The sequence below is a fragment of the Salminus brasiliensis genome, chromosome 1, assembly GCF_030463535.1.
Source record: "Salminus brasiliensis chromosome 1, fSalBra1.hap2, whole genome shotgun sequence".
NCBI lineage: Eukaryota > Metazoa > Chordata > Actinopteri > Characiformes > Bryconidae > Salminus > Salminus brasiliensis.
The window spans coordinates 4,199,181-4,214,889 of record NC_132878.1 but is presented as its reverse complement, the minus strand read 5'-3'; the positions used below and the strand labels follow the sequence as shown (position 1 = coordinate 4,214,889).

The following is a 15,709-nucleotide window of genomic DNA, read 5'->3' as shown; positions in this document are numbered from 1 at the left end:
AGGCCAGTATAATGTGTGTGCTGCTATACTGAAGCACAAACCACTGAGATACAGAATTTAGCCCTGATAACTCGACCCCAGATCAGGTTAAAATGGCTCAGCGTGCCGCCGCCATCCTCCCGATGCCGAGGTGGTGTGTTAGCACCAGGCGGCGGAGACTGGGCTCGACAAGCCCGGGCCTTTCTCTCTATTAAAAGGAGCTAAATGTGCTCATCCTAACATGTGTCACTACCACTCTTTTATTATCTCTTAGCCAGCGGAGTCGTGTCTATGCTCCCTGATAAGAAAGCCATTTCAGCTGTAATTAAGCTTAACAACTTTTCCCCGAAGCTACGGAAGGCCCGGCTCTGTGCCGCCGTATTCACTGTATTGCATGGCGAAATCTCAGCCCTTCACACAACATTATTACACGAGACGGCGACAGTAACCAAGGCTGCAGAAACAACAGTACAAGAGCTTTTATGGTATTCTGAGAAATGCTCTTTGATTACCGAGACCCACTCAGGACTGCAAGCATGAAAAGACATGAAATACCAAGAAGAACCACACACCATTACACATCAGGGCCATCTTCATCATCATCATCATCAGTGTGCATTAAAGGGCCGATTCCAGGAAAACACACACCCACCGTAGACCACTGTCAAACCTTGAGTCCACGTAGGCCAGAAACACAACACACGACACACTGACATCCTGTGTACTGAACACTTTAGCCCCGCCCATAAATGATGAGGTCATAAGTTACCTATGTTTCATCCTGAACTGCTTTTTTAACAGGGCAGCCAACCAGAGGAGGGCTCATTTGCATGTAGCAATCACCAAAAGCACATGGGAGGTGTTTCTAATAAAGTGTCCAGTGAGTGGAAGCACAAGGTAGGAAGGTAGGTGTTTCTAATAAAGTGGCCAGTGAGTGAAAACACAAGGTAAGGGTTTCTAATAAAGTTACCAGTGTGTGGAAGTACCAGGGTGGTGTTTCTAATAAAGTGGCCAGTGATCAGAAGCACAATATAGGTGTTTCTAATAAAGTGGCCAGTGAGGGGAAGCATAAACAAGGTGTTTCTAATAAAGTGGCCAGTGAGTGGAAACACAAGGTAGGAAGGGTGGTGTTTCTAATAAAGTGGCCAGTGAGTGCAAGCACAAGGTAGGAAGGGTGGTGTTTCTAATAAAGTGGCCAGTGAGTGGAAACACAAGGTAGGAAGTTAGGTGTTTCTAATAAAGTGGCCAGTGTGTGGAAGCACAAGGTTGGTGTTTCTAATGCAGTAGCCAGAGAGTGGAGAACAAAGTAGGTGTTTCTAATAAAGTGGCCAGCGAGTGGAGAACAAAGTAGGTGTTTCTAATAAAGTGGCCAGCGAGTGGAAGTGCCTGACCCTCAAGCCCCTTATATAACCCTGCTTTTCAGTTCAACTCTGTGTCGGACAAATGCTGCATCCACCTCCACCCCATCTCCTCCAGTTCTTACATCACTCACCACACCAAAGGGTGGTCCGGCTTCTCATGCAGACCACCGCCAACCAGGACTCCAAGCCAAAAATACCTGGACTCTGACTCTTTGGCTTGGAGTCCAAGTCTGCTTCCCTGTGGTCAGGGCATGAAGACAGGCCCCTCATTGGTGAGTTAAGGAAGAAAATGAGGAGGTGGGTGCAAAGTAATATGACATAATAATAATAATAATAATAATAATAATAATAATAAATGCATAAATAAATAATAAATGCATAAATAGCAAATACAATAATAATAATAACAATAAATGCATGAGACAGTAATATAACAGTAATAATAATACTAATACTAATAATACAAATACTACTACTAATAATAATAATCTTAATAATATATGAGGCAGTAATATGACAGTAATAATAATAATAATAATAATAATAAATGCATAAATAAATAATAACAAATGCAATAATAATAATAAGAAGAATTAGAATAAGAATAAGAATAATATATGAGGCAGTAATATGACAATAATAATAATAATAATAATAATAAATGCATAAATAAATAATAACAAATGCAATAATAATAATAATAATAATAATAATAATAAATGCATGAGACAGTAATATAACAATAATAATAATACTAATACTAATAATATGAATACTACTACTAATAAAAATAACCTTAATAATATATGAGGCAGTAATATGACAGTAATAATAATAATAACAATAATAATAATAATAATCATCATCATCATGATAATCATAACTAGTAGTGTTATTAGGTAAGTAGAGGGGTACAGATACGCCCCTCTAAATTCTCTGTGTGCCCCAGTACAACAGGTAGTCCTGAAAGGGCCCTGCTGTAACCACTACATTCCTCTACATGTTCGTCCTTATCCCCCCACTGTTATCCCAGTCTCTGTAACCAGCAGCCGTACAGTATATTTAGAGTGTAAAAGCGACCTGAGCAGCCTTTTGAAAAAGCAAACATCATGAATAATACATAATCACGCAGAATGATATAAATTATACATCTGGTTGCATAATAAAAACGCAGCTCATAAATAATGACACATTTGAGGGGAGGGGGGGGGTTGAAGAAAGACTCAAGGGCTGATTTCCATGCTGGCCTTTCGCTGCGCCACCCCGCACGCCATCACCAGACATTTAAACATGTGTGTATTACAGCACGGTGTAATGTAGGTAAGCGTGACCTGCGCAGACGCCGGCATAACGAGCGCTCCGTCAGGTTGCCTGCGATGGTTTAATGAATAAAGATTTCCAGGCCAGACAGGCAGGCTCACTGCAGGCGTCCGTGCCATGACGCCTATGACAAATCCGCCGTAAAGGAACCTAATGAGGAGGCCTTTAAGATAATTAGTTCCGACTAATTTGAGGTTGCTGTCAGAACGTAACAATGCATCATTTAATTGAAAGAGAGACGGGAAGAGGGAGGCGAGCGGCCTTTGTTTCAGCCTGGTGATTGGACTGCTTTAAAGGGCCGTATCAGGAGCTTTCCTCCATCTGTACAGGACATTTTTCAAAACTGATACTCTTTGAGCGATGCTATAGGAGAACCACATTTGATGTTAATAACCACATTTGTAAAAAATCAGAGTATGCAAGACCTTTAAGTTGGTCAAATAACCTCAGGGTTGTGGGTTCGATACCCGGGCTCAGCAAGCTGCCACTGTTGGGCCGACACAGAGCCTGATTTAGCCTGGAATAGTCTGGCCCCACCCATTTACACTGAAATTAAGTGAATATATATATATATATAAAATCTTAAATGGAAGCTAAGCTTAAAAATTCCATATGTCACAAAATACATTTACATAAATTGTATAAAGTCTTAAAGGGACAGTAATACAACCACTAACACAGTCTGCTTCATCCCAAAAAGTAGAAATACTACTTTACTACTAGAAAAATTACAGAAAATAATAAAATAGCCGGTTTGAATTTGCTGTTTTTGGGACTTTCTAATTTAAGCCTGCCACAGTTTAGCCCCGCCCATTCACACTGAAATTCAGCTTGTACTGCTTTGTTCCGGTAAATAACCCAAAAAACATCAGAACAGAGAAAATATTAAGTCTAGAATAATAAAATACTAGAAAGGAAGCTAAGCTGAAAAAATAAAATAAAGTAAATAAATAATATAAAAGCTGTCAAAAAAAAGTATATATACAGAGAAATATTTAAATATGTAAATATGTGATGACTTTTTAGAAAGTCACCCTTAAATGAAAGATAAGTTGCAAAAAATAAATAAATAAATAATAGAATAAAAATGTAAATAGATAGAAGTAGAGATAGAAATATTTAAAAATGCAAATATGAATGATGACTTTTTCTGGTGATTCTGATTCTGCAGGAAACGATTCAATACATCATAAAATCCAAACTTTCACTATGAATCAGTTTGATTCTGATTCTTTAGGAAACAATGCAAGGCAACACAAACTTACAGATTTTCACCACGAATCAACTTGATTCTAATTCAACACAACATGAAATCTAACATTTCACCATGAATCGAGTTGATTCAAATTTTTCAGGAAATGATTCATAATGCAACATGAAATATCAAATTTCATTGCAAATCAGCTGGATTCTTATTATTGAGGAAATGATTCAATGTAACATGAAATCTTGAATCAAGTTGATTCTGATTCCCTAGGAAAAACTTCAAGGCAACACAAACTGTCAAAATTTCACCTTTAAAAAATATTAAGTCTATAATGCTAAGCTAATAAAAAAAAAAGTAAAAACTGTCAAAAAAAAGTAAAAAAAACTAATAAACAAAAAACATATATATATATATATATATATATATATATATATATATACAGAGTAATATTTAAAAAATGCAAATATATATATGACTTTTTAGAAAGTCACCCTTAAATGGAAGCTAAGCTGCAAAAAATAAAATAAAATTAAAAAGTAAAAAAATGTATGTATGTTTTATGTAAATGTAAATATGAATGATGACATTCACATGTCAACACATAAGTCAGCAAAATAGTAAGATATGGGCCCTTTATTGTGTTCTGGTGTGTAAGCACTTTCTTATACACGACTGCTGACCATGTTTGCCGTGATTGCATGTGTGCGCCAACACTGATAAAGTGCCTGTGGTCATAAATATTGCTCTTGTAATGTGAATGACCTTAAATCATGTGCTCCTAAAGCAGCGGCCTGGTCAGGACGAATGAGGCTACAAGGTCAGGCTACTAGCCGATAGTAAAGAAACAGGCCAGATCCAGAAACTCTGAGACTTTACTTGCTCAAATGTGCCCTGGAGCGTGAGGAACCACTAGGGCTGGAGATTAGATGTAGTTCTGAGTGTCCTGACCAATCACAGCTCCAGTGATGAAGACTGCATAGCCTGGAGAAGTTATTAAGCTAATTTCTTCTCATTCCAGACTTCATAAAGCTTCACATGTTCAGAATGATTCATTTCAGAAGGACAGTGTGTCCATGAGGTAACCCTGAGTGAACCCATGGCCTTTCCACAGCTAACGCTAATGAGATCGCTCTCAAGCGTGGTTCCTCAAGCTGCCACAAACACACATACACACACATACACAGAGCAATCACTGCAGTCATCATCTCAGAATGACATCATTGTAATCCCCCAGAGGAACTTCCAGCCAGTAACAACACACTCTCTCCAACTGCACGTCTTTATTGGAGCTATTCAGGTTTGATTGCTTGCCTGAGGGGCTTCACTGTAGCATTCAGCAACACACTGCACTTCCCACTGCAGCCGGCTGTAGGGGTGTAAATCTCTGAGCTTACACCGATTCTTTAGGAAACGATTCAATACATCATAAAATCAAAATTTTCACTATGAATCAGTTTGATTCTGATTCTATAGGAAACAATTCAAGGCAAACTTCCAGATTTTCACCATGAATCAACTTGATTCTAATTCTTTAGAGAATGATTCAACACAACATTAAATCTAACATTTCACCACGAATCAAGTTGATTCTAATTTTTCAGGAAATGATTCATAATGCAACATGAAATATCACATTTCATTGCAAATCAGCTGGATTCTTATTATTGAGGAAATGATTCAATGTAACATGAAATCTTGAATCAAGTTGATTCTGATTCTTTAGGAAAAACCTTAAGGCAACACAAACTTTTAAAATTTCACCATGCTTGAGAAAATGATTCACTGTAAAATTTCACCTTGAATCAAGTTAATTCTAGATCTTTAGGAAATGATTCATAATGAAATATCAAATGAAATATCAAATGTCATCGCAAATCAGTTCTTATTCTTAAAGGGATGATTCAATGTAACATGAAATAAAAAATGTCACCATGAATCAAGTTGATTCCCATTCTTGAACATTTCACCTTGATTTGATTCTCTCACATGTTTTGATTATAGTTCTTTAGGAAATGATTCAGTAAATGAAGGGAAGTTTCACCACAGATGCATTCAGAAACAATTCAGTGCAACATGAACTCTCTAAATCTAAATTCTAGCACCATTTGATTTAATAACGATTAATTTAGATGGCTAATTCTAAATATAATACATTTCAATATATATATTTATATATATAGATATATAATATTTATATAAATAAAATATATTTGTATATTTATGTTATATAATAATATATTTTATATATAAAAATATAACATATAATAAATTCTTAAATATAAAGAGAATTTCAGTTTGATTAAAGAATTAATACATATTTTAGAATTGTATAAAGTATGATAACTATATTCCTTCCCTGTGGCCAAGGATTTTGAGTAGGCTTCTGACTCACTGCAACCTTGACCTAGAAGAAGCAGATTAGAAGACGGATGAATTATATATATATATATATATATATATATATATATATATATATATATATATATATATATAATGATAATCATTTAAACATTAGAAAATCATTCAGCTCACCACCGCACTCAGCTCTGACCAGCTTGTTTTGGCTGTATAATTCCTTCATCTGAGCAGTTTCCAGCTCTGGAGTTGGAGTATGTATGAATTTGGGCCATGGAGCTTACTGAGCACTATCAACACCAGTGGGTTCTATAGGACGGGGAAATGGCATTACAGAGGCAGCAGAAAAGCCTCAGGTGGAGATGCTGATGCTGCACGGCTAATATGATACTTCTGCATGATGTATGTGGTGTATTTACTCAAGCGTCTATAAGAATATTTATATCCTGGAGGAGGTGGAGGAGGTGGTGGAGGAGGAGGACGGGAGTGTGTTCTTTCAGCACGGCTGTGACTTATTCAGAATTGTGTGCCTCGCAGCGTCCTGCGTGATCCACAGAATAAAGGAATAAATAACGGGAGAGCAATGACATTTGTGAGGAACTCACTGCTTGTCACACCAAAAGACCAATCTTCAGTTGGTTTCGGACCCCTACATGATGCACATGTTCCTCTAGACCTACCAAATATTCAGAGGTTTTGCTTGATAACCACAAAAGTGCTTCTTCTTCCGTTCCAAAGAACATATCTTGTACATGTAAGTGTACCTGACCATTCAGATCAGAAGATTCATGGTTAACCTGGACCACATAGAGCTGGAGCAAAAACGTGGAGGGTCCCTGAGAACCACGGCTTTAGAGAAGAACCAAAAGTGGAACATAGAAACATATGCTTTTAGTACATGCACTGTTAGTGTATCTGACCATTCAGATTCAGAATGGACTGTGCTGTTCTTTACCATGTCATATCTGTGAACGATGCCTAGGGGGCACCATGGGGTGCTTAGCTTGAACACAGTGGTAAAAACAAAGGATCAGAACTGGACTGGGTTGAAAACAGTCATAAGGGTTCCTTATTTCGTTAGTTCAGGTTCCTCATCATGTTAAGCATGATTTTACATACCTTATGCCTTTAAAAATGAGGGTTCTTCAAAGGTTCTTCTATATAGAACCATGTCAAGTCAAAGAATGGTCTGAACTCATAAGTGTTTTTTTTTTAATTGAAGAAAAAGGTTGGTTCTTTAAAGAACCCTTAGCGCTCTATAGCACCAAAAATGGTTCTGATGTCATTAGAAGTCAAACAGTCCTTTTTAGTACAGTATCGGGATGTCCCGATCTGGTTCAGTAGATCCAGATTGGAATCGATGCAGATGGGGTATCGCAAATTGGTTATTGGCTATTGTTATTTCAGCCAAATCCAGTTCCGATCCTTTATTTTTACCACTGTGTTCCAGAAAGGCGCACTCTGGCGTATTTATATAGATCAGGCTTAAAATAGCCAATACCCGATCCATAAAAATAGGCCTGGAATAGGCCCTATGCTGTACTAAAAAGAGTTCTTGTTGACTTGTAACAATATTGGATCCCTTCTTGGTGCTTTTGAGAGCCAAGGGCTCTTTTAAGAACCATCCACAATTTTTTCGTTCAATCTGAAGAACAATTTATGGTTTCATGTAGAAGAACCACAGAAGTAATGTAACCCTTAATGACATCAGGAACCTGAACTAACAGGGTAAGAAGGTACATTTTTGATCTCCTATGTGGACTTCAACAGCCTAGAACAGTCAGAAGTCAGATTCAACAACCATTCTTTAAGATGGTCAATTCTAAATATAATAAAATTTCAAACTTGACTAAATTTATTGGTAAATCAATTCAAATCAGGAGGATTTTAGCATTTCAGGAAAAAATAAACTGAATAATCAAACATAAGAGTGTAGAGGACTATATATATATATATATATATATATATATATATATATATATATATATATATAAAATATATACAATAAAATATATTTGTATATGTATGTTTAAAAATATACTAAGAATTTCAGTTTGATTAAAAATTAACACATATTTTTGAATTTGATTAATTCTTATAATTAAATTCCTTCCTTTAAGCCACTGCACTCTGTATGTAGTTGAAATGACAATAAAACCCACTTGATTGACTTGACTTGACTTGCAACCTTGACCTAGAAGAAGCAGATTAGAAGACGGGTGGATTATAAGTGATATATATATATATATATATATATATATATATATATATATATATATATATATATACAATGTTAATCATTTAAACCACCGCACTCAGCTCAGACCAGCTTGTTTTGGCCGTATAATTGGTAAGAAGGTGCATTTTTGATCTCCTATGTGGTCTTCAATAGTCCATAACAGTTAGAAGGCTAGGGGGTTTCTAGGGGCGAAGTTCTCAGTTATCCAGCAAGCCAGTCCAATACCAGTGAATACCAATGACAGAAGCACAGCTTATGATGCCCATATTTTGCTGGAGGCGGTAGACAGAGCTAAATAGACCATGTGCTTGTGTATCTGAAGCAAAACTGTGCCGTTGTGATTTATTTAATGTCATAAGGCATGAAGAGCATGAAGATCACCAAGAGCCTGAAGAGCATGGTGCTGGTTTGACGGCTCAGTGGGTGCCGTGCAGTCATACCTCGTCATGCAGTCCTGTTGTTCTTGTGTAATCTGTAAAACGTCACGCTCTAAACAAAAGACAAGAGGGCGAAGATTAACCTGAAGCATCGACAGCATCAATAGAACCGTTCTCCGCTGTTCTGCAGACGCTTCAGAGCGAGGGTCTAACCCTCAGATAATGCAATCAGGCTGAGAAGACGAAGCCACCGCTTTTGCTTATTTGCGCGGTAATGACTATAAACCGCCTCTGTGAAGTGCAGACGCCAACAACAACGCCGAGCGGCGTTGGCATGCTGGGTCTGCGCGTGCAGAGAGACTTCACTATAAACACTCATTCGCTTCCTGCGGCCGCCCTTCATGTTCCTCTCGTCCCCCGTCGCGTAAGACACACGCTGGTAGTGAATCAGACAAATTCCGCCCCGTCGCCTCGAGGACCCGAATACACGCTTCCAGTGTTGATTCATTCGCTGAGGGATTTCAGGCAGATCTCCACATGACACAATGTCTATCTCAGCAAAATATCACCAACAGCTACTGCATATAAAAGACCACAAATCATGGAAAACTGAACTTTCCTCACTTTTTGGGGGGGGATAAAAGCCTAGTTTGTAAACATGGCGAAGGTTTGAAACCTCTGTGAATTTCTGCTATCGGATACATTTACATTTAAGGCATTTAGCAGATGCTCTTATCCAAACTGCTTTGCTATTCACCCGGTTTGGGTGACTGTGCTGTGCTACACCCTTAGGAGTCCTTGGGCAAGACTCCTAATACTACGTTGGCTCACCTCTGTAATACAGGTAATCTTGTAAGTCGCTCTGGATAAGAGCGTCTGCTAAATGCCATGAATGTAAGTGTAAGTGTAAACACACCCAAGACTCATTTAAACCAGATACAGACCCGTCACTCAAACCACTTCAGGAAGTGGTCAGAGATCGAGCCACGTTTTAGCAGGACAATAAAGAACTTTTAGACCATTTCTGTTGGTCGGTTTGTTGTAACGTTTAAAAAAATATATATTTTTATATTATTTTAATAAAAATAATTGCTTATTAAATAACCATAATTTACACCAGTTGTTTGAAATGTCATAATATCCCACACACTTCTCCAACTGGACTGTTTTTATGTTAATATTTTCTCAGTTAGCATCATGCTAACTACTTGCTTACATCAAGTCACATTTATTTCTTCTCAAAATGAATGAAGACCCTGTTTACACCTGTTTACACCTGGTCACTTCATGCATCTTGGGGATCAGGACTGAGAGCCTTATCCAGGTTGAGATTATTTTAATGAAAATAATTGTTTATTAAATAATCATCATTTACACCAGTTGTTTGAAATAATAATTTCACACACACTTCTCCAACTGGACCGTTTTTATGTTCACCTAAACCACTTCTGGAAGTTGAGCCACATTATAAAAGTAGACCCATTTCTTATATTAACTTATAATGGACAACTAAGAACTTTTGGACCATTTCTGACAGTGATTTTTGCGCAATTAACTAGAATTTTCCAATTAAAACTAAATAATAATAAAGAAAAATGAATTGTTATTACTTTTAAATTATCACAATTTACACCAATTGTTTAAAATGTCATAATTGTACACTTGCGTCTCCAACTGCACTGTTTTTATGTTACTAAAAATGTTCACTTGAACCCTTTTGAATTGGATTGTATTCACTAAGCTAATTCAGCGGTGCTACGCTAAAGCTGCTTTCACACTGAACCTGGCAAATGTACAGACATTGCTTTTTATAGCCTTTAGTAAGCACAGCAGTAAACGGTTTCCATGGAAGCAGACGTGTGGGTCATCTAAAGTTCAAAAGTTTTAAGCTTTTGTGCGCTGTGTATTGGTCGGGTCTCATCGCAGCCAATCAGAGAGCAGTGGGTGTGTCTGGTAGTTCCCTCCAACATGGAAGCAATCATCTGTTTCTGACCACTAGATGGACAAACCCCATCTGAAAACCTACTGTGACCTTTCAAGAAAGGGCTTAGCATGGCCCATGCTGGTCTTCCTGGTTTGTAAGGTCTACCAGCCTTCAAACTAGCTACTAAGAGGTAGTTTCATCTGTTTCTGACCACAAGATGGACAAACCCCGTCTGAAAACCTACTGTGACCTTTCAAGAAAGGGCTTAGCATGGCCCATGCTGGTCTTCCTGGTTTGTAAGGCCTACCAGCCTTCAAACTAGCTACTAAGAGCTAGTTTCATCTGTTTCTGACCACAAGATGGACAAACCCAGTCTAAAAAACCTACCGCGACCTTTTAAGAAAGGGCTTAGCATGGCCCATGCTGGTCTTCCTGGTTTGTAAGGCCTACCAGCCTTCAAACTAGCTACTAAGAGCTAGTTTCATCTGTTTCTGACCACAAGATGGACAAACCCAGTTTAAAAAACCTACCGCGACCTTTCAAGAAAGGGCTTAGCATGGCCCATGCTGGTCTTCCTGGTTTGTAAGGTCTACCAGCCTTCAAACTAGCTACTAAGAGCTAGTTTCATCTGTTTCTGACCACAAGATGGACAAACCCAGTCTAAAAAACCTACCGTGACCTTTCAAGAAAGGGCTTAGCATGGACCATACTGGTCTTCCTGGTTTGTAAGGTCTACCAGCCTTCAAACTAGCTACTAAGAGGTAGTTTCATCTGTTTCTGACCACAAGATGGACAAACCCAGTCTAAAAAACCTACCGTGACCTTTCAAGAAAGGGCTTAGCATGGCCCATGCTGGTCTTCCTGGTTTGTGAGGTCTACCAGCCTTCAAACTAGCTACTAAGAGCTAGTTTCATCTGTTTCTGACCACAAGATGGACAAACCCAGTCTAAGAAAACTACCGTGACCTTTCAAGAAAGGGCTTAGCATGGCCCATGCTGGTCTTCCTAGTTTGTAAGGCCTACCAGCCTTCAAACTAGCTACTAAGAGCTAGTTTCATCTGTTTCTGACCACAAGATGGACAAACCCCATCTCAAAACCTACCGTGACCTTTCAAGAAAGGGCTTAGCATGGCCCATGCTGGTCTTCCTGGTTTGTAAGGTCTTCCAGCCTTCAAACTAGCTACTAAGAGCTAGTTTCATCTGTTTCTGACCACAAGATGGACAAACCCAGTCTAAGAAAACTACCGTGACCTTTCAAGAAAGGGCTTAGCATGGCCCATGCTGGTCTTCCTAGTTTGTAAGGCCTACCAGCCTTCAAACTAGCTACTAAGAGCTAGTTTCATCTGTTTCTGACCACAAGATGGACAAACCCAGTCTAAGAAAACTACCGTGACCTTTCAAGAAAGGGCTTAGCATGGCCCATGCTGGTCTTCCTCATTTGTAAGGTCTTCCAGCCTTCAAACTAGCTACTAAGAGCTAGTTTCATCTGTTTCTGACCACAAGATGGACAAACCCCATCTCAAAACCTACCGTGACCTTTCAAGAAAGGGCTTAGCATGGCCCATACTGGTCTTCCTGGTTTGTAAGGTCTACCAGCCTTCAAACTAGCTACTAAGAGCTAGCCTCTGAAACAGACTTGCATGCTAACGCCTCCAACTAGCCCGTTCAGTGTGTTTTAACATATTGGACTTCACAGCACGTTCAAGAATCAGACAAGAACGTCCTCAAACGCCCTCTAGCATACCCGATTCTTCCGGGTCAGCAGGGAAGCAACACAAACGGAGGTCATCTCTTTGAACGGCCGTGCAAGAAATCGCTAGCATGACGGCTCCCTGACCCAGAGACAAACTCAATTGCCGCTCCTTTTTTCCCGGGAAATCCATGCGTGCAGCCCGTTCAATTAATCCCAGTTGGTTTGCTATAGGAGGGAATTACAGGGAGGGATGTGCAGGCCTCTGTAAACACCCTCTCAGCGCTTTCTTCTTCCCCGCTTCCTGCACACATCTCGTGGGGCTGAGGCTTTGTTTTATTCCTCCAAGTTCACAGAGAAGGAGGCTTGTCCCCTATTTGTATTCGACATCCCACGGAGCCTGGGGACGGGTTCGGGAGTGTCGTTCGTTTTGTGGCGATTTATTGAGCGGGCTGTGAAGTCTGGAGGGAGGAAGCAGCAGGGCTCTAGTCGGATAGCCTCGGTCGCTCAGTTCGTTTAAAAAGAGCATGCTGAGGGGGAGCCGTGGCCTGGGTGTTTTCCTTCAGTGAGGGATGCTAAACGCCGAAGGCTAAATGCTAAAACGCTCCGTATAAATAGTCAAAGCTGAGCAGTTATTTTCTGTCTCTTTAGTTTGCAGGTGATTTATCCCGCTTGTGTTCTTCCGAATGAATGCTGACCCCATCCACACCTGGTGTGAATAAACCCACGACTTATTTCAACCAGATACAAATCCCAGTACAATCGAAACTCAAAGTCACCAGTTGTAAACAGGGTCTAAGTGACCAGATATAAGCGAGGTCCTAGCCAATAAAGCATGCTGAGCTTTTCAGAAAGCAGCGTTCTGCGCTGTAACGGACTTTAGTCCATGTTTATGGTCAAACAGTTTCAGGAACCACATAAGCAAAGCTGTTAGAGACAACTGAACACCTCCATATTATCCGGTCCGAACCAGTTGGGTAAAAGCTCCTATTACATGTTAGCTTCAGTCACAATTGGTGGGGTATAGGCTTCCATCACTTGTTAGCAGCACTAACCCCATGGCTTTAGTCCAATCAGTTGCTTAATAGCTCCTACTACATGCTAGCTTTAGTCCTAACCGGTTGGGTAAAAGCTTCCATTACATGTTAGCTTCAGTCATAATTGGTGGGGTATAAGCTTCCATCACTTGTTGGTGACAGTAGCCCAATAGCTCCCGTCCTAATCGGTTGGGTAAAATGTCCCATTACATAATTGGTGGGGTATAAGCTTCCATCACTTGTTGGTGAAAGTAGCCTTATAGCTCCCATCCTAATCGGTTGGGTAAAATGTCCCATTACATAATTGGTGGGGTATAAGCTTCCATCACTTGTTGGTGACAGTAGCCCAATAGCTCCCGTCCTAATCGGTTGGGTAAAATGTCCCATTACATAATTGGTGGGGTATAAGCTTCCATCACTTGTTGGTGACAGTAGCCCAATAGCTCCCGTCCTAATCGGTTGGGTAAAATGTCCCATTACACGTTAGCTTCACGATTAGTGGGGTATAAGCTTCCATCACTTATTGGTGACAGTAGCCCAATAGCTCCCGTCCTAATCGGTTGGGTAAAATGTCCCATTACATAATTGGTGGGGTATAAGCTTCCATCACTTGTTGGTGACAGTAGCCCAATAGCTCCCGTCCTAATCGGTTGGGTGAAATGTCCCATTACATAATTGTTGGGGTATAAGCTTCCATCACTTGTTGGCAACATTAGCCCCATAGCTTCAGTTCTAATTGGTTATGTAAAGGCTCCTATCACACGTTAGTTTCAGGATTAGCGGGATATAAGCTTCCATCACTTGTTGGCAACACTAACCCCATGGCTTTAGTCCTAATCAGTTGGTTCAAAGCTCCTACTACATGCTAGCTTGAGCCCTAATCGGTTGGGTAAACGCTCCCATTACATGTGAGCTTCATAATTTGTGGGGTATAAGCTTCCATCCCTTGTTGGCGACACTAGCCTTATAGCTCTAGTCCTAATCGGTTGGGTAATAGGTCCTATTACACGTTAGCTTCATGATTAGTGGGGTATAAGCTTTCATCATCTGTTGACGACATTAGCCCAATAGCTTCAGTCCTAATTGGTTAAGTAAAGGCTCCAATTACATGTTAGCGTCGTGATTGGTGGGGTATAAGCTTCTATCACTTATTGGCGATACTAGCCTCATAGCTTTAGTCCTAACTGGTTAGATGGTTGTTGCTGACACTTGGCCTCAACATTAGCTATATTGTAATTAATGAACATAATTATATTTAGATAGTTATTTCAAGTAAATCAAATACATTGCCAGAATGACGATAATAACTGCAGACGTCTCAGAGATAAAGATCACAAAGAAATACCACATGATCAAAAGTAATTAATTAAATAAAGCTGTGATTACATCATGATTCTATTATCTGTGCATGTATATAATCTTTCAGGAGTTCTTGCTGCCATGGGCTTTTTTCGTGAATCAGAGGCTAGAAAGAAGCAGCGGACGCTCTGAAGGAACTCGGGTGGCCTTTGGAGGATGATTTGTTTAATCTGAGCAGATTAGAGAACAGTCATTTCTTCTTATCCAGGAGTTCATCTCCCCGTTTGAAATTTCGAATACAGTACACATCCTGCGCAGTACAGTGTGAAATGTTGGGCCCTGCGGTTCCTAATCCTTGAATTACAATGACCCAGATATCTGCTAGCTGAAAACAAGTCCATGTCAGAATCCTAATCCTTCCCAGCACATCTTTCAGCAAGACTCAAATGAAAGTGCAGCTCCGCGGTGGCAGCAGTGTCAGATTCTGGACGCGTGTCAATCAACGTGAGCTCCAACGGGGGCAGGCATGTGTGTGTGTGAGGGGGTGTGTTTGTTTTTGTAGATTTTACGGGATAATAAGTGCCTGAAATTGTAGGGAAAAAGCAGAGACAACATATTCATATGAAGATATAGATACTTACACTAAATAGACAAAAGTATTGGGACGCCTGCTCATTCATTGCTTCTTCTGAAATCAAGGGAATTAAAAAAGAGATTATCCTGCTTTTCGTTGGGAAGGGAGGCTTTCTACTACATTCTGGAGGAGCAGCGCTGTGAGGATTTGATTGCATTCAGCGATGAGAGCGATAGCAAGGTCAGGGTGTTGAATGATCACCACCCCACCTCATCATCCCCTACTCCACAACTCATCCCAAAAGTACTGGATGGAGCTCCACCAACCATCATTCCAGAGAACACAGTT

The 15,709-nt window shown here is 39.7% G+C and overlaps 1 protein-coding gene across 2 annotated transcripts in view; it reads right to left on the bottom strand.

Moving 5' to 3' along the window:
• brinp1 (bone morphogenetic protein/retinoic acid inducible neural-specific 1) overlaps nucleotides 1–8,921 on the bottom strand; it is a 186,328-nt gene extending 177,407 nt beyond the window's left edge. For both annotated transcript variants that reach the window (XM_072692747.1, XM_072692753.1), the window contains exon 1: nucleotides 8,902–8,921. The gene's annotated coding sequence lies outside the window, so the exon portion shown is untranslated. The remainder of the gene's footprint in view (nucleotides 1–8,901) is intronic.
• Between the last annotated feature and the right edge of the window lie 6,788 nt (nucleotides 8,922–15,709).